Here is a 27,012-nt window from a genome sequence, read left to right as displayed (position 1 = left end):
AAGTACTGAAAGGCTACATCAAAATGTTAACCATGGATATCTCTGATTGGTAGGGTTAATTAATTAGTTTTAAAAAACTTAATTTAAAACTAAATTTTAAACTAAATTAATTAGTTTAAAAAATAAAGAATTAAATAAGTTCTTTATGCTTCTCAGGGTTTCTATAATCAATACGCAAGTAAAACCTTGGGTTTCCAGTAACTTGTTCTGCAAGACCAGCAAACATTTCTAATAAGTTTTGACTTAATAAACAAGCCATGTCTTGCAATACGAATAGTACGTGATGCTGAGCATCACATGATCACAACTGAGCCAATGGCTCTTCTCTTTCTCTCTCTTTTGCTGTGGGATTGTGGGTGATTGTCTCCCATGCTCGGATGCTCGGTCTCAGGCCATGGTGTTTGGCTGAAATCAGTGATTTTTCAGAACATTGGAAGGTGCCCACAACTGGTGCTAGTGTATTTTTTGGTCACTTCCAAGCACCTATGGGCAGTCTTTGCTTTTCCATATAAGAGTAAGCTTAGAAAGGCTTTGCTTCATTCTAGGTCAGGCTGCCTGCAGATATAGATAGACCCCTTTTCTCTGCTGCCTTATTTCCAGTTATGTTAAATACAGTATATGACAAGAGTTTATTAACACTGTACTGTAGTCAATCTCTGTGCAAGCGTATCAATGGTCCCTGTGCAGAAAAAGATTCCATGAGCCAATAGATAGCAGTGATTCCGTTAGTGATAGTAAAAGTCGTCCTACACAATAACCCTCCTCTCTCTTTTCTCCCTCACACCAGCCACAAAGGTTTTCAAAGGTAAGTGCAGGTTAATTTGTTCATTTTTCTTTATATTTTGTATTTTCTTTATTATGTTGTATTATATTACAGTATTGTAATCATTTTTATATGAACATTTTTGGGTTGTGGAAAAAAATCATCTGAGTTTCCATTATTTCTTATGGGGAAATTCACTCTGATATACAAGTACTTTGGATTGTAAGCATTTTTCCAGAATGAATTATGCTTGCAAACCAGGTTTTACTGTATATTGCTTTGCAATGAACAAAATATGTTACTTTTAGAACATCTTGGAAGAGGCATAAAACATTTGCAAAAAGGGGTGAGATGGTCTGGGCTCCCTATAATTCACAAGCTTAGGTATCAATGGAAATATCTCTGCTGCTTCAAAAAATACTTTTAAATTAATAGATTTCAGCAATTATTTTATTTTATTTTATTTTCACCTAGTGACTGTTGAGCATTTACTATGCACGAGGAACTTTCTAGGCACTGAGGATAAAACAATGAACAAAATATACAAAGAGCTCTGTTCTCAGGCAACTTACATTTTGCACAGGAGGAACAGACAATAAAAGGTTTTGAGCAGAGGTGACATTCATCAATAATTTTAGAAAGATTTCCTCTCTACCTCCCCTCAAGACTGGCTGTATATTCGACGTTTTTTAGATTCTTTTGTCATTCCTGAAACGATAGAAGGAGTTTGCTTGACTCCTCAGGTCCACTTGTAGCTCCTGGAATTGCAATCCTCCTCCCGGCTCTCCGGCCGCACACGATGCTAGCTGCGGCCAAGTCACACAATTAGCTCACTTAACGCAGATTATCTCGGCGTAACATTTACGTCTAGGAACAGTGCCTTTCATGCTACTGGGCACCGCATCCTTTCGTCTGCCACCATGTTGTCCAGATTTTGTGCCATGAGAAGGCAAGGGGAATGGAGAATTTTCCTGGCAGTGAGGAGACAGAGTTATGTTGTCCACACTGGCATTGCCAAGTAATTTAACTTTGCTGGGCTCCCCAGATCTGTATAACAGGGGGCTGGAGAGATGAGCCATGAGGCTCCTGACTGTTTCTGGGTATAGGATTCTATATAGGCTCACGCCCCTCAGCTTTCTGACTCCCCTTGGCTTTGTGCTCTTCATCATACGTGTGACTCAGTCTGAGTGACACGGAAAAATGTGCCTATGTTTTTTACGAACTCTTTCTTGTATTTTCGCTTTAGTCCCACAAGCAGATGGCAAATGGGTTGAAGGCCCACTGCAGGCAAGTACTTAATAAATACCTGTTAACCAATCGTCCTTTAAACCAATAACGTCAATAACGTCAATAAACCAATAACGACCCTTTTCTGCTTATAGCGATTAAATGAAATAATTCAAATACGCCTGCTTTCGACTCGTACCTCCTCGTACCACCGAGGACGTGTTTCTTCCTAACAAAAGCAGCATGGAAGACCACCCCAGTGTGTCTCTAGCATCTCAGCCCTAGGGGTCCACGCTTGCCTTAATGGGCCCCCAGCAGCCCTCGAAGTCCCAGCCCTGTGAGTTCTCTGGTGCCAGGTCCGAAAAAAGGCCAAGACTACGGCAAATCAGGCAAGAATGAGTTTCATCTAAACTTGCTTGTAAGGTGAGCAGAAGTGATTTTGTCTGCCCTTACTAATGCTCACTGGTACTTTAATAAAGCACTGTGAGTGCTGTGAATAAGAATGTGTAAGGAAGGGTGGCACAGAATCCAAACAAATGATGTCACAGCAAGCACCTTGTGACCAATAGCAGCATGGTCTAGATTTTGACAAAAACAAAACGATTCCATTTCTCTTTTGTTCCTTCCAGTGCTCACAACGCGACTTGTAATGATAGTCAACAGGAGAAGAAAACTGAGTTTCCGATTCTTGAGATTAGCAGGTAACGGTCACCAACGTCTACATATTTTTGAAAACCATGTGCGCACAATATAAAAGACAGCGTGCCTACAATTCTCTCTCTAGCCACGTAGACATATTGATACTTCTGAATGTGATTATGTTTTTTCCCCCCTTCTGGCAAAGAAAGCGGCTTGCTCAGGTCCCAAGCTTGGTTGGCGTAAAAGTGGATTAGAAATCCGAGTCTTTCGTGCCTTTTGCTTCTGGTTATCCAGGTAAAGTCCTCGACACACCCCCATCATGTGACAGTCAGTAGATGTCAACTAAGACCACCCCAAAAGAACAGTTTTAACTGTAAAGAATATGTTTGATTTTTTAACGAAATTATCTTGTCAGCCGGGTAGGAGTTTCTCAATTCTTTTGTCAATTAACTTGGAAGAAACATGACTGAGACGGGCACATGGGTGGCTCAGTCGGTAAAGCGCCCGACTTCAGGTCAGGTCACGATCTTGCAGTTTGTGGGTTCGAGCCCCGTGTCAGGCTCTGTGTTAACAGCTCAGAGCCTGGAACCTGCTTCCGATTCTGTGTCTCCCTCTCTCTCTGCCCCTCCCATGCTCATGCTCTGTCTCTGTCTGTCAATAATAAACAAGCATTTAAAAACATTAAAAAAAAAAAAAAAGAAATATGACTGAGAAATTCCTTGAGTTTCTAGCCCAGTTTCCTCTGCGCAAGGACCCTGATACTCTTAGATAGCTGATATTCCCTGACATCCTTTCTCTTATTGGCCCTGCAGACTAATGGGTTCCACCCAACAGAGCTGCTCAGAATGGCCCTGTTCGACCCACCAAAGTATCTCACGTTTCACGTTTGGAAGCTGTGTCCCTGACATAGTGGGCGGGAGGAGGAGTCCTTGAGTCACCATCTGTCACCCTGACATCTGCAGACCCCTTGTCATTAAAATGCAGATCCTCAGGCCCCAATCAAAACCCACAGATAGCGACTCTAGGAAATAGGGCCCGGCAGTGTGCTTCTAGAAGTCTCAGCACTGCAATGCAGCCCACAACCTGGGCTAATCTACAAGTGTGGCCTTCAGAGGCCCTTAGCTGCTTGTTTTTGAAACATTCCCCCCACCTGTTGCCCACATCCTTCCCTGAGGGTCTGGATGACAGCAATGTGTGGCCTGAACCTCCGAGTCCTTATTAGCACTCAGACCTGGACAGTGTCCATCAGCCTGCTTCTGCTGGCCGGAGGCGGGTCAACCCCCACCCGTGTTTTTGTATGTGAAGGAAAGAAATGACCCAATTTGTTCTGGGCACACGTAGTGCTGATAAATGGAGATGCCCCATCTGGACATCTGTCTGGGGGATCTGTCTCTCTCATAAGCATCTTCCAGGAACCAGGTACTGGAAGCAAGACAAGAAGGGCGAATGCTCTCCCTTCAGACAGAAGAGATTCTGCTGGGGGGTTGGGGGAGGGAACCCCCCCTCCCCCCCCCCACCATACACAGAGCAGAGCAGTGCAGAAACCAGCCCCTTCTGGGTGACCTCATGCCACCCAGACCTGCCCCGGCTCCAACTCTAGCTTGGAGGCTGGGAGCTGGGGCAGGACTTTCCCAGGAAGCACTTCTGGCTGCTGCCATGTTGTTCCCTGGGAAGCATGGAGTTCCCCCATTCAGGTCCCAGGTCAGCTTCCTCCAGACTCTAGGCTTATAGCCGGGGCAAGGACTCTGCCCTATTCTCCTAGATCCTGGGGTCCAGCCCAGGGATGGCACCTGGGAGACACTCAACAGGTCCTTCTGGAGCAGGAACAGGCCCTGACACCACTGATCTGCCCTTCTGAGCGGTCCCAGCATTGGGCTGCTCTGCTTCACTCCTTTTTACCTCCTGGGAAGCGTCCTGCATTAACAAAGAGCTCCTGGGGGCTTCCTGGTCTTTGCCCTGAATGGCAGAGTGGGTGCATGGAGGGAGCTGGGAAGGGAGGAGGGGATAAAGGATAGGCTTCTCCCCTGACCGCTTCCCAGCTGACTCCACCTCTGTTCTCTGAGGAACTTGTCAAACCATCATGGTGCTGTCTATACCTGCAAATGCTCCATATGCATTTGGTGACATTTAAAGGCAGCAAGTCTCAAGTCTTTCTGTGTAAAAGGATCACCTTGGGGGAAGGTGTTAGAAGCACACTGCCAGGCCCTACTTCCTAGAGTCGCTATCTGTGGGTTTAGGTTGGGGCCTGAGGATCTGCATTTTAATGACAAGGGGTCTGCAGATGTCAGGGTGACAGATGGTGACTCAAGGACTCCTCCTCCCGCCCACTATGTCAGGGACACAGCTTCCGCAAACTCTCTCCGGGGAACCCCCCCCCCCCCCACATCTCCCTAGAGACGCTGCGTGGGGAGCCGCGGCCCCTGCCATCTCCCTACCAGAGCCACTGACAGGAAACCTGCACAGAGTGAACAAGGGCAGGGCGCCTCCTCGAAGAGCTTCCGGTCTTTCTCGTTGGGAGCCCTGCTGGCCCTTCTCACGGTTCTCACGCTTAGAGGGTCCCAGACCCTGCTTCCTTCCCTCACTGCCCAGACATGGGGGTTTCGTGATCAGTCGTGGAGTCACATGCTCTCATGTGGCATTCAGCCGCACGCTTCAGGCTCTAGGGTCCCAGTAGCAGGCCCACCACCGCACGGCCCAGGGACCTCTTCAAACTGAACCTTCCCCCCCACCCCCACTTCCCTGCAAGAAGCTTTCTGAGCTGAGGAAGCAACATTATTTTCTTTGCTACATGTGAACACCCGTTTCTCACTTACCCCCACAGAACCCTCAGATGCTAAGAGAAGAAAAGACTCCAAGAACCTCTACACTGTACGTGTTTAACTTCTCCATTCAACTCAACAGCTCGAAGGCTACGTGTCAGAGCACCCGCTCTGTGCCAGCCTCGTGGGTGGGGTTTGTGTCCCTTGGATTATCAACCGAGGGCGGCCGCTTTGTCACCTGCATCCTCCATGTTTATGCTACTGTAGGATCGTGGGCCTTACATTTGGGACTTTCAGACTTGCATGCGTCCAGCGGGGAACTCAACTGCTGAGTCAGAATCTCCAGAAGTCTCTGACGTGTATAAATACATTTTTCTTTTTTTTATATATATAATTTTTTAAATATTTATTTCTGAAGGAGAGAGAGACAGAGCGTGAGTGGGGTAGGGGCAGAGAGAGAGAGAGAATCTGAAGCAGGCTCCAGGCTCTGTCTTTGAGCTCTCAGCACAAAGCCCGATGCGGGGCTCGAACTCACAAACTGCGAGATCATGACCTGAGCCGAAGTCGGACGCTCGACCGACTGAGCCACCCAGGCACCGCTATGAATACATTTTATAATGGAAAAGTAATACACACATGGTATTAAAAAAAAAAGTATCATGTAAAAATTTAAACCCCCCACGGGGATTCTCATCTGCACTGACGACGGAAACCCTGAGCTTAGGCTAACCCTGGCACCGCAATAAATCCTTCGGAACTGTGTGCCCTCCCTGCCCCCATCCATCCACGGCATCCACGCTTCTCCCATTCACGGGCACGTTGTTCTGAGTAAATGTCACAGGGTAGCTGCAAGAGCCACTGTCAGTAACAACTCTAAAGCGGTGTCCCGGTGCACACGGTCCTCACACGGGGCCAGCTAACACATCCAACCGCTGAGGACCCGGGCTCCCCTAAAACGCCTTCCTGCCGTGGGGACCTGGGCTGGCCACTTTTCAGTGGTAGTTTCTTACGCGCTCCGATTCTAACCACGTCAATGAGGCTTGTTCAATTTCTTGTGTTCTAGCCGATCTACTAGTAGACACAGCATCCAATGCAGTGTCACACGTCCTGCCTGTATACGTGGTCGGCTGCTTCCAGTTTCTGCAGGTTAATGCATCCGTACCTCATCACACTCGTGTGTGTCAGACAGGGTCGCTGGATCCCATTATCCAGGTGAGGAAATGAAGGCCCAGGGGATGGATTTGCCAAGTCTACGCAACTGGCAAGTAATATTGCTTGCTAAAATAAATGTTTGTTGTGAGGATATCTATTAGAGTGTATATAATGATATTTACTGCTCTTTTTAAAATTTTTTAATGTTTATTTTTGAGAGAGAGAGAGAGAGAGAGAGAGAGAGAGAGATAGCATGAGTAGGGGAGGGGCTGAGAGAGAGAGGGAGACACAGAACCCGAAGCAGGCTCCAGACTCTGAGCCGTCGGCACAGAGCCCGACTCAGGGCTCGAACCCACAAACCGGGAGATCATGACCTGAGCAGAAGTCAGATGTCCAACTGACTGAGCCACCCAGGCGCCCCTACTGCTTTTTTTCTGATTATAAAACGGATATGTGATCATCATAGGAAATGAGGAATATCAGAATATACAAAGAGAAAAGTTAAAACCACTTGTTAGTCTAACCACAAAGAGAAACCTCTGTTTCTTTCAAGTCATTTTTCTAAACTGATGCATATATTAAGATTATAATTTACATACATTTTTGCATTTTGCATATTTTCATTCAATGCTGTATCAAGTTCATTTTCATAAGTCATTACATGTTTTTGAAATCAGTGTTTTTAATGACTTCCTTCCTAACATTAATTATAGAAGTACACAATTGTTCATTCATCCATTTTGGTACTATCATATATTGAAATTACTCCTAATATTTTACACGATTATAAGAAACTCTGCAATGAACATCTTCATATTTATTTTCAAGTAAGGTTTAAACTTTGCTCCTCGAGCCTGTATGAATGATTTCCTTTCATATTGGATTCCTTCCACCATTTCGTTATTTTGCTTCTTACATTAATTTCTAAAACTTGATACAAAGTGGAAAGACAGCTCTTAATGCTCCTTCTACAAATTCAAGGTCTTTGAAATTTTTCTCCCAGACTCTTTTCTGGGCAAAACATTAATAACCGGTCTACTACAAAATAATGTTCATGGCAACCTGGAGCTTGAGATGAAGAAAGACAGAAGAGTGAAATAAATTGAGTAGTACTTCACTGAGAAATTAGGAAGCGTCCATGAAACATGAGCACCATTTCCTTCCAAACAGGTTCCTTCTGAGGTGGCAGAGGGATTTGTCAGATTCTACAGGTTTTGTAGAATCCTGCTTTGTCAGATTCCTTCCGCCAGCACAGCCACGGAACGGCTCCCAAAGCAGCTCTGAATTCCACGGGCAGTCACATCTACAGAAAGAGGCAAGTGCTGATTCTGGAGTGGGGTTTTTCAGTGCACTTGCCGGGGAGCTGAGCTGTCTTGGAGAAAAGAGCATCAGAGGGGAAGGCAGCCAACTTCTGTCACATCAGCCGCCCTGCACTGACGGCTATCAGAACACCTGCTTTAAAAGGCCGCCAGGAAGCCAGGTGCCTGGGCTGGAACCCGCCTGTCACTGAGAGATGGCGTTGCCTCTGATGGCCAACTGCGTCCGGTGAATCACCTCTGCAATCTGCTTCTGTAATCACCATCAGACTCTCCGTGTCCATCATTGCCAAAACATGCAAATAGTTATTAAAATATTGAAGAAAGAAAACCAACAACCATTTATCATCACAGAATAGTGGTTGTTAACTGCTTTTATCTCAGGAGAGCTCAATGGGAAGCCTGAAAAACCTCTCAATCTATCACACTGTGTGTTTTGAGCTGTAATAATTCTGAAGTATGATTGGAATCAGAAGTGTCCACTTACATTTCTCTTAAAAGTTGGAGGGGAAATCCAGCATCCAGGGAATGGGCGCTGGGCGGCCCTCCCCGAAGGTCACATTTCCAGATGTTTTCACCCTGGTCTATGTTTGTCCAAGAAAGAAAAGGAGCCTCCAGCAAAGAAATGTCCCTTCCACATTATTTGAACTCTGCTATATTGTTTTATATAAAAGTTCACTTGGTGATTTTTGCAAAATGCCATATCAATAATTTTTATTTTAGTAATGACTCCCCAGAATCACTCTGTGCACTGCCAAGCAGAAAAAATGGAGTCATAATGACCTGAAATGAGGACCTTAGACAGAAGAAATAAAACCAAAAACACAATTCTGAGTCTTTCATTGCTTTAGCCTGGATCCAATCTTTCTTTATTGATGGGCTGTTGCCTTTCTTATATTAGAAATTCCTCCTTCCCACAAACTTGGATTCCATTTGAGCACCAAAGGTATTAGTTTTGTTTTCCTCTGGAATTGGTAACGGCTGGATGGGAGCCCTCTGGATGGGCTGCTCTTGTCACTAAATGGCCCATCTGGGGCTCTCTGGATGATGGATGTCTCTTAAACAGTTTCCCTCCGGTAATGCAAACTAGCTGAGGTACAGAATGAACCACAAACTTGCGTTCTTGCACACTATGCATCAGTCTCATGGGAATGGGAGTGACACAGATGTCACCGAGCCCAGAGTAATTGCCAGGCTTTTTCTGCAATGGCGGCATTGCACTTGGGGAGTTTAGACCCCTGCTGTCCAATATGGTGGCCACCTCCACTTGTAGCTCTTAAGTGCTCAAAATGTGGCTGGTCTGAATTGGGATTTTTTTGCAAGCGTAAAATACAAAACAGATTTGGAAGATTTAGCACAAAAAGGAGAATATAAAATACCTCAAGAGTCTCTAAATATTGATTACATTTTCAAATGAGAATACGTTGAAGAATTGGGTGACATCAAAATTATAAGAGTCAATTTCACCTGTTTCTTTTTACTGCTATAAAGTCGCTACTTCTAGAAAATTTACATTGATGTGCTTGCATTTGTAGCTCACGGTATATATGGTGCTGGTTTAGGCAGTCCAAAACATCCATTGGACATTGCCGGAAAATCTCCATACATTATTTATTAGGGTGGCGGTGGGAAGGGCCGGGCCCAGGACTCTGCCCGGATGTACACAGCATGAGGCCTCAACGCTGGTAAGGATCTTCATTTCCTTTTCATTCTATTTGCTTTCAGAGCCATCTATCGTTCTTGCTTTCCTCAGTGGTATGGGAATGAAATCAGGAAGTCTGCAGAGATGGGCCCAGCTCACAAGACTGTATACCACAAACCCTTTAAGTGCCTTGATGCTGAAGTTATTTTTAGAGCTAAATTCTAAATAAGAACAACCAAAGCCCCGTCCCCAGAAGAACATTTTGCTTTTTTCTCATTCTTCAACCTATCACCGTACTGGCCGCACATCTAACCGCGGGCCTCCATCAAATGTGAAAATTGACTCTTCAGCCCCGACCACTCCATTTCTGTCCATTTACATAAAGACCCTTACGTATCGAATGATACATTGGAGACTAAAATCCTAACATAAGCCAAGTTTCTTTTGTTTCCTATCAGAACAGCCCCTGTGAGTTCTAACAGCCCCATGGTTCTCTCCCAGAACCCTAGTCCACCCCTCACCCCTTGCCTCCGTAACTGCCACAGCCTCCCCAAGTATATCTGGCTCCACCCTCCCCCTCTCCAACCGACCTACTTGCTCGCCACTGGAGAAGTTCTGTGCACACTGCTACGGTGTGCACAAAGTGACACCAGGCCCCACACGTATAGCATCTCATTTGGCTCTGTCCTGCACCCGCAGGACAGGCAGCATTATACTGTCCCTGTTCCAGACAAGGGGACCCCAAGGCCAGAGGGCTGAGTAGTCAGCCCAGATCACGGCCGTGAGTAGCACAGTCAGGGTCCAGGCCACCTTTCTGTGTGGCTCTACCTCACATCTCTCTTGCCACAGTCCCTCCACACCTAATTCCTTGACACAGACCAGCCTCGTCTCCAACTTGAGCCTCCCACCCCTCAACTTTCCTTCTGGCAACCCCGCCTCTTGCTGGCTGCAGCCCACCTGGACCCACCCCCGTTCCCCTGAGGGCAGCCTTCTCCTCCCAACACCCTTCGCCAAGCCCAGGCCTGCCCGAAGACCTCTTGCTCAAAAACCCTGCTCCATTATCAGCCTGGCACCCACTGTCCCCATTCTTGGGGCCAACGGAACTGACCTCTCTGCTTGGGCTCCTCATCTGTAGCTTTCCTTTGAAATCTGAGCATCTATTTGACCCTTCATGCAAATTCCTGATGTCTCTGTAAACTCGGGCAAATTTTTTTTATTCCTTTCAAACCTTGCTTGACCACCGGAGAACTCCATCACCCGGCCCTGCCTCAACTAACCTGTGCCCCAGCGCCGTAGGTAAGTGCAGGGGCTCAGCGACCAGGCAGAGATTAAATCGTGGCTCTGCTATTTACTAGTTGAGAGACTTTGGGAAGTTACCGGCCTCTTCAAGACTCAGTTTCTCCAGTTGTAAAATGGGAATAACAGTAGCACCTGAGAGGTACTATTGCAGAGAAGGGAATGAGTGTGTGGAATGCACAGAAACAGTGCCTGGGCTATTGTATGTGCTAAACATGTTTTAGCCATTCTCACTCTCCCCTGGTTCTGTTTTCTGGCCTGTTGAAAACTGTCCTGAGCAGGCGTTACCTGCTGCTGACCGAATTCATTAATTATCCCTCCTCCATGCACACCACCCATGCCAGTTAAAGGAAGGTGGCTCCTGTCTCTCTATTTCTCTTTTCAGTCATCAGTTTCTGAAATAACACCCCCCCCCCCCGGCTTCTCCTACCCTCTGCCCCTCCATTCACCATCTCCTCTGGCAATTTGTGTCCTCCTGTCTTTTGAAATCCAGCTCAGACTTGTTTTCCCCAGAAAAATCTCTCTTGATTTTCTCCTAGGCTCGTGGTTCCCTCCATCCTCATAAATTCAGGTTACATTACATCAGTGGCTCTCCACCCAGGTGATTTCTGCCACTCCCCCGGAGGACATTTGGCATTGTCAGGAGACAATTTTATTGGGGTAGAGGGGTAGTAAACATGGGGAGTAGCATCTAGTGGGTTAAGGAAAGGGATGCTGCTAAACATCCTGCAAACACAGCACAGCCCCCACCTCCACCCCACAAATAATTCTCTGGCCCAAATTGTCGACGGTACAGCCTTAAACCCTGTATTACAGTTACCTATCCTTATTGATGTTCCTGTTTAACAACAACAACAACAACAGCCTTCTTGGCCATCTGCGAGGCAAGGAGACAAGACAAGGAGAAACCCAACCTGGAAACACCTAGATCTTGGGCTGCTAGCTTACAGAACTGTGAAAAAATAAATTTCTGTTGTTTAAAAAAAAGTCTTCAGTGGTTTCACTTGTGCATGCCAGCCTCCGGCTAGATTTCTTCAGATTCATCCACAGCACTTAAAACAGTGCTGTGCTGAAAATAGATTGATTAATTGATAATGATTAATTTTCTAACTAAACAGCCAGCCAGGAATATTTTTCATCAAATGTCTGGGATATGTCATCACAAGATGAAAAATAGGCACATAAATGTTTGAAATATCCTGTGCTGGTTGAGAGAAAAATACAGAAGTCTGCAGTTACCAAGCAAAAGTCTGTCCAACGACAGGAGGGTCTGGGGGAGTCACGCAAACACTCCCCACCCCCCACTGCCATCAACATCAGACACAGTGCACAGGCAACCTGTTCATGTCTGGCTTCATGTCTGTGTTCTTTTCTAGGAACTTGACCTTTCGGTTGGTATTCATGGGATTAATATCATGTAAGAACAGCAAAATCTGGTCATCCAAATTAAGAGAAACTATGTCTTTTATCTAGAATGCAAGTGACAGTGAGGAAGGCGTGTCAGTGATCTAAAATTGGTGTCCAGGGGCGCCTGGGTGACTCAATCGGTTAAGCGTCCAACTCCGGCTCAGGTCATGATCTTGCAGTCCATGAGTTTGAGCCCCGCATCAGGCTTTGTGCTGACAGCTCAGAGCCTGGAGCCTCCTTCGGATTCTGTGTCTCCCTCTCTCTCTCTCTCTCTGCCCCTCCCCGACTCACACTCTGTCTCTCGAAAATGAATAAACGTTAAAAAATATTAAAAGAAAACAAAATTGGTGTCAAGTTGAACACAACACCTGGCATCTTTTCCCTAGTCTGTCACATGTCTTTCCTGCAAAGATGGTAACTAGATAAATAGTAGGAAGAAAAGACCATCCCTCCCAATGGCGCCTCCAGTGGCAGCACCCATAACTGGATGGGGGTTTATAAGCCCCTGACCACTCCTGCCTGAGTGAGGAAGCTGAGGAAACGTAGGCGACAGCCACAAGGCATCCATGTGTGACTCTTAATAAACTGCTCTGTGCGGAGTGCTGACCAGCATCGCAGTGGAGATCAGACAGCAGCCCCATCCCAAGTGCCCATGCTTCACCTGCTGGCGTGAAAAGCCTAGCATTCCAATCTATTACAGAGAACTACACACATTTTGGGTGGAACTTGTAATAATAATTACATAAAAGGTCTCTGACTTGGCGCGGGAGTATGTGCTGTCCTTCTAGACAAGGCTCAGGCGACATTCTGAGTTCAGTAAGGTAGGCCTGAACCATGGTGAAGTTACATAGAAAAAGAAACTCATTAAGAATCAGAGGCCACCATTCGGAGTGGGCCTTTTCTCTGGGTGCTTTCAAAATTTGTATCAACCGCGTGACACAGGAATGTTGCCAGATCCAGTCCAAAAGTTCTGGTCTCACTGACGCTTGGCATGGCCCAGCTCTCACCCTCCCAGACGGATCCGTTATACCTGAGTGAGTATGGAAGATTTACATCTTATAAAATACATGCCCCCGCGTGCCCTCCAGCTAGAAGTTTTGGCTCTGGAGCCGCCCTGGACAAACGCACATGAGGAGGGCCGTCCTACATTGTGGAGACAGACGGCAACCCCAGCGGGTATCAGCAATCCTTTGATAGGAGGCAAAAGGCTCACTTCTCCCGTGAGGTATAGGAAGTAACGTCTGCAATGTTCTTTTGGTGAGTATGTGGTGCTCAGAGGCTTTAGTAACCCTGGGATACTCTTCTCAGAGCCTCACCCCCACCCCAGCCCACATGTGAGCTTTGGAAATAGGTGGCAAGGGTTAAAAGAGAGCTACCCATGAGGACCCATGCAGAGGGGGCTAGCTGGGGCACAATCTGTGATGCTGGTCCCCAAAGTATCCACACAGAAGCTTCGCTTAGATGAGTGCACACCAGATCATTCAGTCCTGGGGGTTCTTCTCAAAGCTCTCGTTTGGGTCACAACATCTATATCTTAGAAAATAGACTGCAAGAAAGACATCTACTCATTCCCCAACTAATCTTTCTGAGACGCCTGAATCTTGAGGTTGTTCAACTTTCCAGAAATGCTCAGCTCTACCTTCCGGTGTGTGGGATACATAAAAGGTGAAGGATCTTAGGGGCGCCTGGGTGGCTCAGTCGGTTAAGCGTCCGACTTCGGCTCAGGTCATGATCTCATAGTTCGTGAGTTTGAGCCCCGTGTCGGCCTCTGTGCTGACAGCTCAGAGCCTGAAGCCTGCTTCACAATCTGTGTCTCCCTCTCTCTCTGCCCCTTCCCTGCTCATGCTGTGTCTCTCTCTGTCTCAAAAATAAAGAAACATTAAAAAAAATTTTTTTAAAAAAAGGTGAATCTTAAAGGAGAAACTGTACCTCTGATCCAGTGGTTCTCAAAGTGTGGCCTCCAGACCAGCATCATCAGCAACTCCTGGGAGCTTGTCAAAAATGCAAATTTAGCGGGCTCCACCCCAGACCCCTGACTTGGAAACTCTGGAGGGGGCGGTGCCCAGACATCTGTTTGAACAGACCTTTCAGATCATCTCGGTGTATGTTCAGGTTTAAGAACCAGTGGCCTAATCAATAGCATGGAATGTGACCGTATTAAAAACATTAATATCATTAAAACCAAACATGATTCTGTTTGGGTATTCCAGAGGATCCCACTGTTTATAGCTTTACAATTACATCAATAGAAACAGAAAGAAATCTGTTAAGAGTATAATTTGCATTATTACAGTGGTTGGTACTGAACAAGCACTCAAGGATATGTTGAATACATGAAAAATGAATGAATGTATGAAGTCTTTCCAAAAATGATGGAGTTAAATGCCGTTCTCCCACGCTTTTCTCTGAAGTGATCCAAAGCAAGATGAAACCATACCAATAATTCTGAGAGATTCTAATAACTACTTAGGTCCAATTCTTTGTCTTTAAACCTGTGCCATCCACTATGCCAGCCCCTAGATACACGTGTCTCCTGAGCATTTGAGATGCAAGGAGGAGTCCGCACTGAATGTCCCCTAAGTGCAAAGTAAGATTCAACACTGGCAAGATTCAACACCAAAAACAAAAAGAATGTAAAATATCTCATTAGTCCTTCTTAATGTGGAATACATGTTAAACGATGATATTTTAGACACACTGGGCTAAATCATATACATTATTAAAATCAATTTTACCTGTTCCTTTTCATTTTTTTTAAATGTCACTACTAGAAAATTTACACTGACACACAGTGCTTGCATTACCTTTCTGGGGGTGTGCTGCTCAGTATTGCTTTCACTGTGTTACTTTTAGTTGTGTGAGAGCCACAGGGAGATTTTTGTCCATTGCTACTCTATTGCTTTCTCTTGAGTATGAGAAGCAGCCCAGCCATCACATACTCAAGGACCCTTGGACTTCAAGTTTCCATCCTTCACAGAAAATAAAGAGAGTTTCTTAAAGTGCACACTCCAAATTTTTGATGGTATGTCATATGACTCATCCAGCTGTACTTCTGTTTTCTCCTAGATGTGTTTTAATCTACCATTTCCAAATAAATGGTCTTCATTTCTGCCCATCTGTGTCAGTTAAAATTTTCCTTCAGGGGCCTCGGAAGGTGAATTTGGGTAAATGAAAACTATGAGGAGTTGTTTCCTTACCAAACGTGATGGCAGGAAAAGCGCTCACCGGAGGGCCCCACCATTCTCCCCAGTAGAGCCTTTACTGGCTTCTTCACTTGTACCTTCTACCTGCTTAGTGCTGGCTGCAACGAGTCCTAATGCCCATCTCCGACTCTGGACTACATGGCCGATATTAGTCTACTCATATTCTTAGGCGACGATTCTTAACCTCAGAACTCGTCCACGAGAAACACAAAATAACAGCTGCTCTGTCTCCCATAACTTAGTCTTGAGTTTTCCAGGGCACAGATGGGAAGGAAGACAGAGCACACCCATTCCCAAAACTGGCTGCAAATCCCTACTCTATAGCATTGAATTCTAAAGGAGGAGGGAGAACGGTCACTTGGAGAGCCAGCAGTGAGTTGGTTTGATTATGACAAAGCTTCGGAGGGTGATTATTTGGGCGTAGTTTCATTGATATCACAGACCCCATTGATCTCACAGAGTATGCAAGCACACAAATGACACAGGGGTGTCGACGACACGTAAGGGATAAGCAGAGACCCTAAGAGTACGTTATTTGGCAAGTGGCTCTCTGTTAAGTTGGATCCCCAGTGTAGACTCCAGCCACAAAACACTCAAAACATGCAGATGTTTTATGAAGCAGAATGACGGATGGTGCCCTAGACTGTTAAAAAAAAAAAAAAAAAAAAAGCTTTTCTCAAGAAATCTTCAGAGAGCCCCTATTGCTTCTTTGACCACAGCACATTCTCTAAATCCCTCCCGCTCCACGGGCCGCTAATCCTTTCCCTGACCTGCACCTGCTCAGCCTCTCCTCCCTCTCCTCCCAACCCCGGCCCGCCACGCCTCCTCGCCCTGGTCCACTTCCTCTCTCCTCCCCCAGTGCTTTGTCTCCTTTTATTCCTGAGAGGCCTTTCATGCTACTCTACACTTGTAATAAGAAAATGGCTCCCACTTCCAGGGACAAAGAGCCTGCCCACTCTTCTGATTAACCTCCTCCGGTGACTTTTCCTGAAAAGCCATTCTCGCCTCCCTTCTTCCCCATGCCCTGCACGCTCACGACTGTGGACCCGCTGCTGTCCCAGAGCATGTTTGGCTGAACACGCCCTGCCCATTCTTGGATGAAGTGCCTTATCTTTGACTTCCCTCTAAAACCTATTGACTGACTAACTCATTCCCTCACTCAGAAGAGCTGTTGTTCCATCGTCTTGCTTTATCATCCCAAGCACAGCAGTTAGAAACAAGGCCAGTAATATTCCAGTGAGTCATTTAAGTATCTCGTATTTTGCAGCACCTACAGTTTACTTGTAGGATTTACTTGGGTGTGCGGGCAGCTTTGCATTCTAACATTATTCACAGAATATGTCATTCTTTTTTTTTTATATGTCTTTTAATTCTCTTGATAGTTCTTATTTATTTATTTAAATTCAAGTTAGCTAACATACAGTGTACTATTGGTTTCAGGAGTAGAACCCAGTGATTCATCACTTACATAGAACACCCAGTGTTCAGCCCAACAAGTGCCCTCCTTAAAGCCCATCACCCATTTAGCTCTTCAAGCTGTATTACAAAGCTGTAATCATCAAGGCAGCATGGTACTGTCACCAAAACAGACACGTAGATCAGTGGAACAGAATAGAGAACCGAAAAATGGACCCCAAAACGTATGGCCAACTAATCTTGGACAAAGCAGAAAGAGCATCCAGTGAACAAAAGACAGTCTCTTTAGCAACTGGTGTTGGGAGAACTGGACAGCGACATGCAGAAGAATGAAATCGGACCACTTTCTTACACCATACACAAAAATAAATTCAAGTGGATCAAAGACCTAAATGTGAGACAGAAAGCCATCAAAATCCTACAGGAGAAAACAGGCAGTAACCTCTTTGACCTAAGCCACAGCGACTCGTTATTAGACACGTCTCTGGAGGCAAGGGAAACAAAAGCAAAATGAATTACTGGGACCTCATCAAGATAAAAATCTTCTGCACAGTAAAGGAAACAATCAACAAAACTAAAAGGCAACTGATGGAATGAGAGAAGATATTTGCAAATGACATATCTGATAAAGGGTTAGTATCCAAAATCTATAAAGAACCTATCAGACTCAACACCCAAAAAACAAATAATCCAATAAAGAAAAGGGCAGAAGACATGAATAGACGCTTTTCTAAAAAATACATCCAGATGGCTAACAGACACATGAAAAGATGCTCAACATCACTCATTATTGGGGAAATACAAGTCAGAATATGTCACTCTTTTTGTGTAAGTAGTTGAAGAGGCTAAAAAACCTTCTGAGGTATTCACGCTCCTGGATTTTCAAGGTTAGGCAAAGGAGGAGGAAGGATTTATTTCTAGACTCTGGGATGGTAACACTGGAATGGGTCTCTGCACCCAGTGGGTCAATTTTATTTGCACTAAAACTGAGGCCCAGAGAAGTTAAAACACTTCTCAGGGTCACACAGCAAGTGGAAGAGCTGGGATGCAGGCTCAGCCAACCTAGCTCTAGAGCCTGCACTCATCACCATATACTTTACTACTAATAAAAACATACAGGGATCTTGGAATCTGTAAAGCACTAGCAAAAGAGAAGGTATTTATATGGTTATCATTAATAACTAATAATAAGGAAAAAGATGCTGCTTATAGGCACTGCAAGGAGGTAATTACACTGACTGCTCCGGGTAAATGAACTGCTGGTTAGCTAACCCCCTGAAAGCCTGATGGTCCTGAGGACTTGAGAGGAGAGGAAGCGAACACGGGTGGAGAAGGCAGACACAGGTTGGTTCCCCCTCCCCAGGTGGGAGCAGAGAGGCCTTAGGGCTGCGCTTCTCAGCCTTCACGGGTCTTGTTACAAATGCAGCTTCTCAGTCAGGACAAGGACTGGGGCCTGAAGTTCTGCATTTCCAACAAGCTCCCAGGAGATGTTGATGTTGCTCCTCCACGGACCCCTCTTTGTGTAGCAAGGACTTAGGGATTCGGTTTCAGAAGCAAAAAAGTCAAGGGATAGGTATTTACACCTGTCTCTCTCAGAGCCTCAGTTGTCTGCAAACCAAGGGAGTTGTCCGGGATGATGTCCACAGTCACTGAGGTCCCTTGGCGACTCAGAGCGTTGCTGGGGACCAGCTCACCTGGAGTCAGGGAGGCGGGCTCCCCAAGCTCTTTCATCGATGGAATCTGTGCATTTCAGTGCCCCTGGCTGGGGAGGGGTGGGCCTCTATTTTCCACGAACACGCTCCAGACCCTTGCTCTTTCCTTTGGCCATATTCTTGAGCCACGCAGTCCCAATCTCTCCATCCCTTCCATGCCACCAGCCTGTCCTTCCCTTCCTTGCAGCTTCTGGCTTCCTCTGCTCGCTCACAGCTGACCTCTTCCTCACCCTGGTCAGTGGACCAACCTTCCCCCTTCTGCGGTTTTGTATATGAGAACTGATTATAACTATAGTATGTTTCTTCTCTCTTTCTCTCTCTCTCTCTCTCCTCCCTCCCTCTTTCCTCCCTCGCTTCCTTCCTTTCTTCCTTTCTTTCTTTTGTCAAAGCGTGTCAACATTGCTCTTTTTGCTGATTTAACAGACTCTAAAGAATGTAACATTGGTGCCGTGAGAGAGAGCCATCTGAAATGAAGTGATCCCTTTGTTTTCAGGGTGGGTTTGTTAATTCTCCAGAAGAGATTCCAAATGTGTACATGGGTACACTTCTGTAAGTCCAACCTTCAACTTAGTAAGACTTACTGTGTTAAAAGAGACACCCAGCGGATTCAGGATGGGGAGTACAGAGGTCACCAAAATACCGCTGTGGATTTAGCAATTCAGATTCAGAGGCTCAGCGCAGCATGGACAAGAAAGCGCGATCTCAGCAAGTGCCCTCGTCTCAGTTTCTCTTCCTGTAAAAAGGAGGAAAATCCCACTCGCCACCCACAAGGCTCTCTGGAGGACTGCTCTGCAAAGGGCATCCACGCAGGGGTGGGAGCTGCAGAGTACTCTTCTCTGTCCTTACAATTCTCCACCCCAACCATCACAGTAAAATGTCCTAACCTCGCAAACCCGTGAATACATTTACATCAGAAACTGGCCTCGGTTCCAACACGGTGCATTCCCGCAAATTTGGATTTCTACAGGAAGAAGACATAATATAGACTTTAATGAACATCCTGGATGAAAAACACCCCTCTTCCTAAATCCTCTGGAAAAACAAAATCTCTGGCTCCTTCCTTCCCTCAGAACTAGAGTTTTCAAAATCTTGTGGTATTTCCCCAAATACCACAATTTCGAATTGTGACATCTGGTTCCCAGCTCTCCCAGGCTGGATTATTTTTTAAAGAGACAATGAGGAATTCTGACATTCTGAGTTGCCACCCTGTGTCGGTATGGGAGAATCACTGCCTATCCTTCCTTGGCATTAGTACGCACTAGATGTTTCTAGCATTTTCCCTTAAACAAGGAATCTTCTTCCTCTTCTTTTTTTTTTTTTATTCCTGGGATGCCATTTTCTTCAAAGGCCCACCCTGCTCCCCTCTTCCCTTAACTCCTTCACGAGTATCACAGGGCATGTGGGCATCAGTGAGAGTCCCAAAGGACAGAAGTCCCAAAGGACAAAAGGCAGTCAGTTTCAAGAGGGGCGTCGGATTGCCTGGACTTTCCTGGCAGTTCCACTCTCTCCACACAATTGGGCCCGGGATTTGAGAACCAGGCCCTGTAGCCACAATGTGCTGGGCATGGCTCTCTATTTCTGAGTCATGGAGATGATGGGGGAGTCAGCCAACAGGATGGGAGAGTCGGATGATGCCCACAGCCTGGGGGGGGGGAGAAAGCAACTTAGGGAAAATAGGAAGGGCTACTTGCTCCACTAAGACCAGAAACTCTCACTCAGAGCCTGGCTCCCCAGAGCAGCCAGACCACGGGCAGTGGTCTGGAGCACAGGGGGTGATGGCAGACGGGCCTATGTTCCCAGCTCTGGCCAAATGACCTTTGACCAATCACTGTCCTTTCTGAGCACTGGCTTTCTTGTGACTAAAATAGGGACAATAGTGTCTAAACACCATGGAGTGGATGTTGTGAGTATAAAGGAAGTCCTACATAGACAGGGCTGAGTATGATACCCGGCACGAGAGAGGCACTCAGTGAAAAATAGCTATTACCATCATTCTATCTTTCAGCATGGACCGACCAACCAACTGCTTTACAGGAAAAGCACGCAGAATATTTTACTTCAACGGACACAGGTAAATGCTGATGGTGCATGGAAGAGAAAGTGCCAAAGCTAATGGAGTGGCATCATGGTTACTCTGTTAAAGAAGGGGGCAGGAAGCAAGAAGCAGGGCAGAGACGATGGCAAAGGCGGGAGGAATCCCACACAGGCAGGTGTAATTCAAGTCCGAGCAGAGTTTCCGGGTCTGGCCAACTGTTCATGAAAGGTCAAAATGTCCACTGCAAATAACAATTACACAACGGATAAACTGGGATCATTTTGGAGGTGAGCTGGGAAATGCAAACAAAAATTGGGGGGAAGGGTGAGAAAATATCACCTTCTGAAAAGAAAATTGGCGAAAGCCAATCAAATTAACCACCAATGACCCCGCCCTTTCTCTTTTTGTATGTTCTACACTGTGGCATCCAGCATATAGCACACAGAGTGACTCAAAGTCTAAGGAAGGTTTAATCACAGATCGATCACAGACAACAGACTAATCGTGAGGCCAAAAACAAATGAAACAATCACATTTTAAAGCAATTTTATGGTGAATGTCATCAGTAAAAATAACCAACACAAAAAGAAGCCAGTATTGACTTAAAAAATTAAATCACCAGGAAAATCTGTCTTACTAGAAATAACAGTTCCGTAAGAAAATTCATAATGACAACTTTCATGACAAAAAGCCTGATTAATGAAAACATTCTAAGTTTTAAATTTTATGCAGAAATGACTCTAATCATAATAATTTTAGTAAAATAAAAACAGCAATGGGAAAAACTGGAAATGGTGTAGCTTTACAACAGATAAAATTGATTAAGGTCTTAAAATGGCTTAGAGTATTCTCAAAGTCTTTTCTTCAACAAGAATCCATCAGGGTTGTTAAAATGCCAATTAAAATGTTTCCACTCTTAAACACAGAATTAAGATGTCTCTAGGGAAAAAAACTCTAGCAAGTCAAATTGGCGGATGAAAACATCCTGTTCCCATGGAACTCTTCCCAGGAATTGCGCTATGTAGGATGGGGCGGAACCGCGGCTGGTTGGCCAGTGTTTCCTCGGGATCAGAAACAGCCGTGCTTCCTAAACATCTCTTCTAGAGGATGTCCAGTCCAATTTAGGAAATAAGGAAAGATGAAACTTTTGTGTTAGAAATGGTGATTGGTTCTGTGTACTTCAAGAAAAGAGGTTGATGAGAATCTGACCAAAAGAGTAGAGGGTAGAGGATGAAAGAGAAGAAGAGGAGGAAGGGGAGGGGAAGTAGGGGGAGGAGAAGGGGGAGAAAGAGAAATAGGGGAAGAAGGAGGGAGAGGAGGAGGGGGAGGAAGTTGAGGGGGAGGAGGAGGAAGAGGGGAGGAGGAGGGAGAATGAGAAAGAGGAGGAAGGAGAGAAGATGGGGGAGGAAAAGGAGAGGGAGAAGTGGAAGAAGAGGAGGGAGAGAAGGAGGGGGAGGAAGAGGAGAGGGAGGAGGGGGGAGAAAGAAGCAGATGAGGCAGAGGAGGAAGGAGTGGAGGAGGGGGAGGAGAAGAGGGAGAAAGAAGCTAAGGAAGGGAGAGGAAAGGGGGAGGAGGGGATGAGGAGAGGGAGGAGGGGGAGGAGAAGGTAGGGGGGAGAAGAGGAGGAAGCAGGGGGAGGGAGAGGAGGAGAGGGCCAGGGAGGAGGGGAGGGAGGAGGGAGAGAGAGAGGAAAGGAGAGAGGGAGGGAAAGAGACAGAAGGAGACCGAGAAGGGAGACGCACTGTGACTAGCAGAGTGGTGTTCTAGCTGTCCAGTGAAAGTTGCACAGTGGAGGTAATAATTCTTCAGATTCCGCCGTTGCCACAACAGAGGTGAGTTTTTTAAAGGCAACCCTACTTCCTTTGATAGAATTCCGCCCTCACCAGGCAACTATTTGATCTGTGATCAATTTATCATCTTTTTCTTTTACGGATCCTGCTGGAACTCTGTAGTGTCAGGGTTACCGTGACACGGGGAGAGAGTTTCCTAAATAACTAGGCTTGCTTTTGGGAGTCCGGCAAGCTGAGTTCACATTTCAACTCGTCCTGGACTCCCTCTCTTGGCATCCTCAGGACCAGTGGGGCTGGGAAGTGACCACACGCATAATGAAAAGTAGAGAGGCAGACCCACCACTTTCCCCCATTTTGATCCCTGTAAAGGTCTATCCCTACTTGAAATGAAATGCTTTGATCCTGTGATTTATAATGCAGTATCTCGTAATTTTTTTTCCTTTTTAAAGATTTTCTTATCTTATTTTTTTATTTAAGAGAGAGAGACAGAGAGAGAATGAGTGGGAGAGAGGAGCAGAAGGAAAGTGAGAGAGAATCCCAAGTAGGTTCCACACTTAGTGTGGAACCTGATGCAGGGCTTGATCCCACAGCCCTGGGATCATGACCTGAGCTGAAATCAAGAGTCAGATACTCAACTGACAGAGCCACCCAGGTGCCCCTCTCATCATTTTTTTTCCTAACTCCAAATCAGTTGCTTAGTATCTTATCATCCCCAAGTGAACCGAAAAAGCTGAGTCTCCAAAGGGTCACATTTCCAAGCAGGAGTCCAGGGACTTTAGGGACCCCAGTGAGACCTCCCTGCACCCCTGCTGCCATTCTTGGGTGTATTTTTAGCTGCAGTGTAACTCATCAGGAAAGGTGTTCCAGAAAAAAGAAGTGTAAGGCATTTCAGGAGACTTGTAACAGACTCTGAGACACTGAGTCTCCTCCTCCTCACCACCTACTCCCCGGCAGAAATCTGAAGGCAGGGAGCTGTGCCCGCCCTCCACCCACAGCTTCCAGCAATTACTCAGATGGCTGGTTTCCAGCGGCGATCCTGGGCTTCTGTAAGGAGACATCTACTACAGATAATTAGGATTCATAACTAATAATAAGAAGTTTCCAAATGTAATTTTCATTTTTCCTTCTTTCGTTAGATGGCACAAAATAAATGTGCTAAGATTTCATTGAAACAGAATCTTATTCTCCACAGCCAAGTAATATAGGGGAGGGAGGACTCCTTATAAAGAATTAGACCAACTGTGCAATTTATTCCTACCACATTTCAGGTCGAGAATTCTTTTATAAGAATCTATGTATGTGGAAGGTGAGGAGAGAACTAGGTGGGAAAAGAGAAGAATTTTTCTACTTTTCTTAAAAGACAGACAGAAAGAAAGAAAGAAAAAGAAAAAGAACCCAACCAAAAAACCCCAACCATTTACTAAGCTGATCCTGAAAAGAGCCTTATAGGATACGCATCATTATTGCCATTTGACAACTAGCCTAACGTCACACAACTAGAGGTGAGTGGGCCCTTCTTCCTCTTCTGTTCCCACTGTCCTCCTCTCCCCTTCCTCTCTTCCTCTTTTTCCCTGACAGCTTTATTGTGCTATAAACTTACAAACCTAACAGCTAGCCTTTGGAAATATACAATGTCATGACCTTAAATAAATGTGCTGGGTTGTGCAACCAGCACCACAGCCCAAGTTGAGGCCATTTCCAGCAAGTTTTCTGAAGTCCAAGTGTGGTGACCATCACTCCTGCCCCCACCCCAGGCAATCACTCATCTACTTTCTATCTCTAAAGATTTGCCCTTTCCAGAGATTTCATACACATAGAACTACACAATATGTAGCCTTCTGATCGGACTTCCTCCGCTTAGAGCGTTTTTGTTATGTTTATTTATTTTGAGAAAGAGAGTGTGTGAGCAGGGGAGGGACAGAGACAGAGGCAGAGAGAGAATCCCAAGCACGCTCCTCACTGTCAGTGCAGAGCCTGATGTGGAGCTTGATCCCATGAACCATGAGATAATGACCTGAGCCATTATCAAGAGTCAGATGCTCTGGGAATGCAAGCTGGTGTAGCCGCTCTGGGAAACAGTATAGAGGTTCCTCAAAAAATTAAAAATAGAACTATCCTATGACCCAGCAATTGCACTACTAGGCATTTATCCAAGGGATACAGGTGTGCTGTTTCGAAGGGACACATGCACCCCCACGTTTATAGCAGCACTATCAACAATAGCTAAAGTACGGAAAGAGCCCAAATGTCCATCAATGGATGAATGGATAAAGAAGATGTGGTGTGTATATATATATAATGGAGTATCACAATAAAAAAGAATGGAATCTTGCCATTTGCAACTATGTGGATGGCACTGGAAGGTATTATGCTAAGTGAAATTAGAGAAAGACAAATATATGACTTCACTCAAATGAGGGCTTTAAGAGACAAAACAGATGAACAAGAGGAAAAGGAAACAAAAATAATATAAAAACAGGGAGGGCAACAAAACATAAGAGACTCATAAATATGGAGAACAAACAGAGGGTTACGGGAGGGGTTGTGGGAGGGGGGATGGGCTAAATGGGTAAGGGGCACTAAGGAATCTACTCCTGAAATCATTGTTGCACTATATGCTAACTAATTTGGATGTAAATTAAAATAATAATAATAATAAAATTAAACTAAAAAAAGAAGACATGGTGTATATATACACAATGGAATATCACTCAGCCATCAAAAAGAATAATATCTTGCCATTTGCAATGATGTGGATGGAGCTAGAATGCATTACATTGAGTGAAATAAATCAGAAAAAGAGAAGTACCATAAGATTTCACTCATAAGTAGAATTTAAGAAACAAAACAGATAACATATCGGAAGGGGTGGGGGAAGAGAATAAAGGGAGACAAACCACAAGAGACTCTTAACCATAGAGAACAAACTGAGCATTGATGGAGGGACGGTGGGTGGGGATGGGCTAGATAGATGATGGGTATCAGGAGAGCACTTGTGATGAGCACTGAGTGTTCTATGTAAATGATGAATCACTGAATTCTACTCCTGAAACTAATATTGCATTGTATGTTAACTAATTAAAATTTAAATTTTAGAAAAAGATGTGGTATGTATATACAATGGAATTTTATTTAGCCATAAAAAAGGAAAGCTTGCCATCTGCTACAACATCGATGAAACTTGAATGTATTATACTCAGTGAAATAAAGAGAGAAAGAGAGACAAATACTGTATAATATCACTTATATAAAGAACTTTAAAAAAAAACAGAGCTCATAGACACTGAGAACAGATTTAACGGATTGGTCATTGCCAGGTAAGGAGGGTGGGGGTGAGCATAATGGGTAAAAGGGGTCAAAATCTACAAACTTCCAGTTACAAAATAAATGTCATAAGGGTATAATGTGCATCATGGTGACAATAGTTACTAATATTGTATTGTATATTTGAAAGTTGCTAAGAGAGTAAATGTTAAAATTTCTCATTACAAAAATAATTTATTAGCTATTTATGGTTATGGATGTAAATCATATTTATTGTGGTGATCATTTTGCAATCTACACAATTATCGAATCATGTTGTACACCTGAAACTAATATAATGTTATGCTAATTGTATCTCAATTAAAAAGCAAGAGAATTATTTTTTAAAAAAAGATACTCTTTCCTGTAATGAGATTGTGGGTGATGGTTATTGTCCATACCGTAAATTTTGGAGTTCTGTTTTTTTGGGTGTCTGAGCATCTTTAAAAATTATTATTGGGGCACCTGGGAGGCTCAGTCGGTTAAGATTCCAACTCAGTTTTGGCTCTGGTCATGATCTCACGGTGCGTGGGTCTGAGCCCCACATTGGGCTCTGCACTGATGGTGCAAAGCCTGCTTGGGATTCTCTCTCTTTGTTTTCTCCCCTCAGTCTCTTTCTCTCAAAAATAAATAAACAGTTTTAAAAGTTAAAAAAAAGTCAGATGCTCAATTGATTGAGCTACCCAGGCACCCCTTGCTGAGTGTGTTTTTAAGGTTTATCTGTGTTGTAACATGTGTCAACACTGGACTCCTTTTTATAGCTTAATAGTATTCCACTATGTGGATATACCACATGTTGTTCATCAGTTTGCTCACTGATGGACAATTTGTGTTGTTTCCAGTTTTGGGGTTTTAGGTACAAGGCACACCAGAGACATATGTTGTCACTCCTCTTGGATAAATACCTAGAAATAGAGTTGCCAGGTTGTAGGATAATCTATGCTTAACTTCTTGAAGAATTTTAAGGAAATGTTTTCGAAAGTGGCTGCACCATTTTACATCCCCACCAGCAATACGTGATGGTTCCAATTTCTCCATACCTTCACCATCATTTGTCACCCTCAAGTCTTTTGGATTAGAGCCATTCTAGTGGGTGTGAAGTGGTACCTCATTGTGGTTTTGATTTGCATTTCCCTTTTAACTAATGATATTGATCCTGTTTTCATGTGTTCTTTGGCCATTCATATATCTTCTTTGGAAAAATGTTCAAATCGTTTACTCATTTTTAATTGGGTTATCTTATTATTGAGTTGTAAGAGATCTTTATATTCTGGATACAAGTACAAGATATTTTTATCAGACATATGATTTGCAAGTATTTTCTCCCAGTCTTTGGCTTGTTTTTCTGTTTT

General features: G+C 44.8%; 1 protein-coding gene and 1 long non-coding RNA gene across 5 annotated transcripts in view; one reads left to right on the top strand and one right to left on the bottom strand.

Moving 5' to 3' along the window:
* Nucleotides 1-27,012, bottom strand: part of LOC122220530 (palmitoyltransferase ZDHHC14) — a 533,561-nt gene that overhangs the window by 333,071 nt on the left and 173,478 nt on the right. The window lies entirely within an intron of this gene.
* Nucleotides 2,408-11,101, top strand: LOC122220531. Of its 2 annotated transcripts, XR_006202921.1 has the most exons (5): nucleotides 2,408-2,691; nucleotides 2,835-2,923; nucleotides 5,451-5,497; nucleotides 6,452-6,600; nucleotides 9,582-11,101. It is a non-coding gene; the product is annotated as an uncharacterized LOC122220531 (long non-coding RNA). The 2 variants fall into 2 exon arrangements; XR_006202920.1 differs by having other exon boundaries at nucleotides 2,408-2,923.

This window comes from Panthera leo, chromosome B2, assembly GCF_018350215.1.
Source record: "Panthera leo isolate Ple1 chromosome B2, P.leo_Ple1_pat1.1, whole genome shotgun sequence".
Lineage (NCBI taxonomy): Eukaryota > Metazoa > Chordata > Mammalia > Carnivora > Felidae > Panthera > Panthera leo.
Note: the sequence above shows the minus strand (reverse complement) of the source record. Positions and strands in the feature narration are given on the sequence as shown.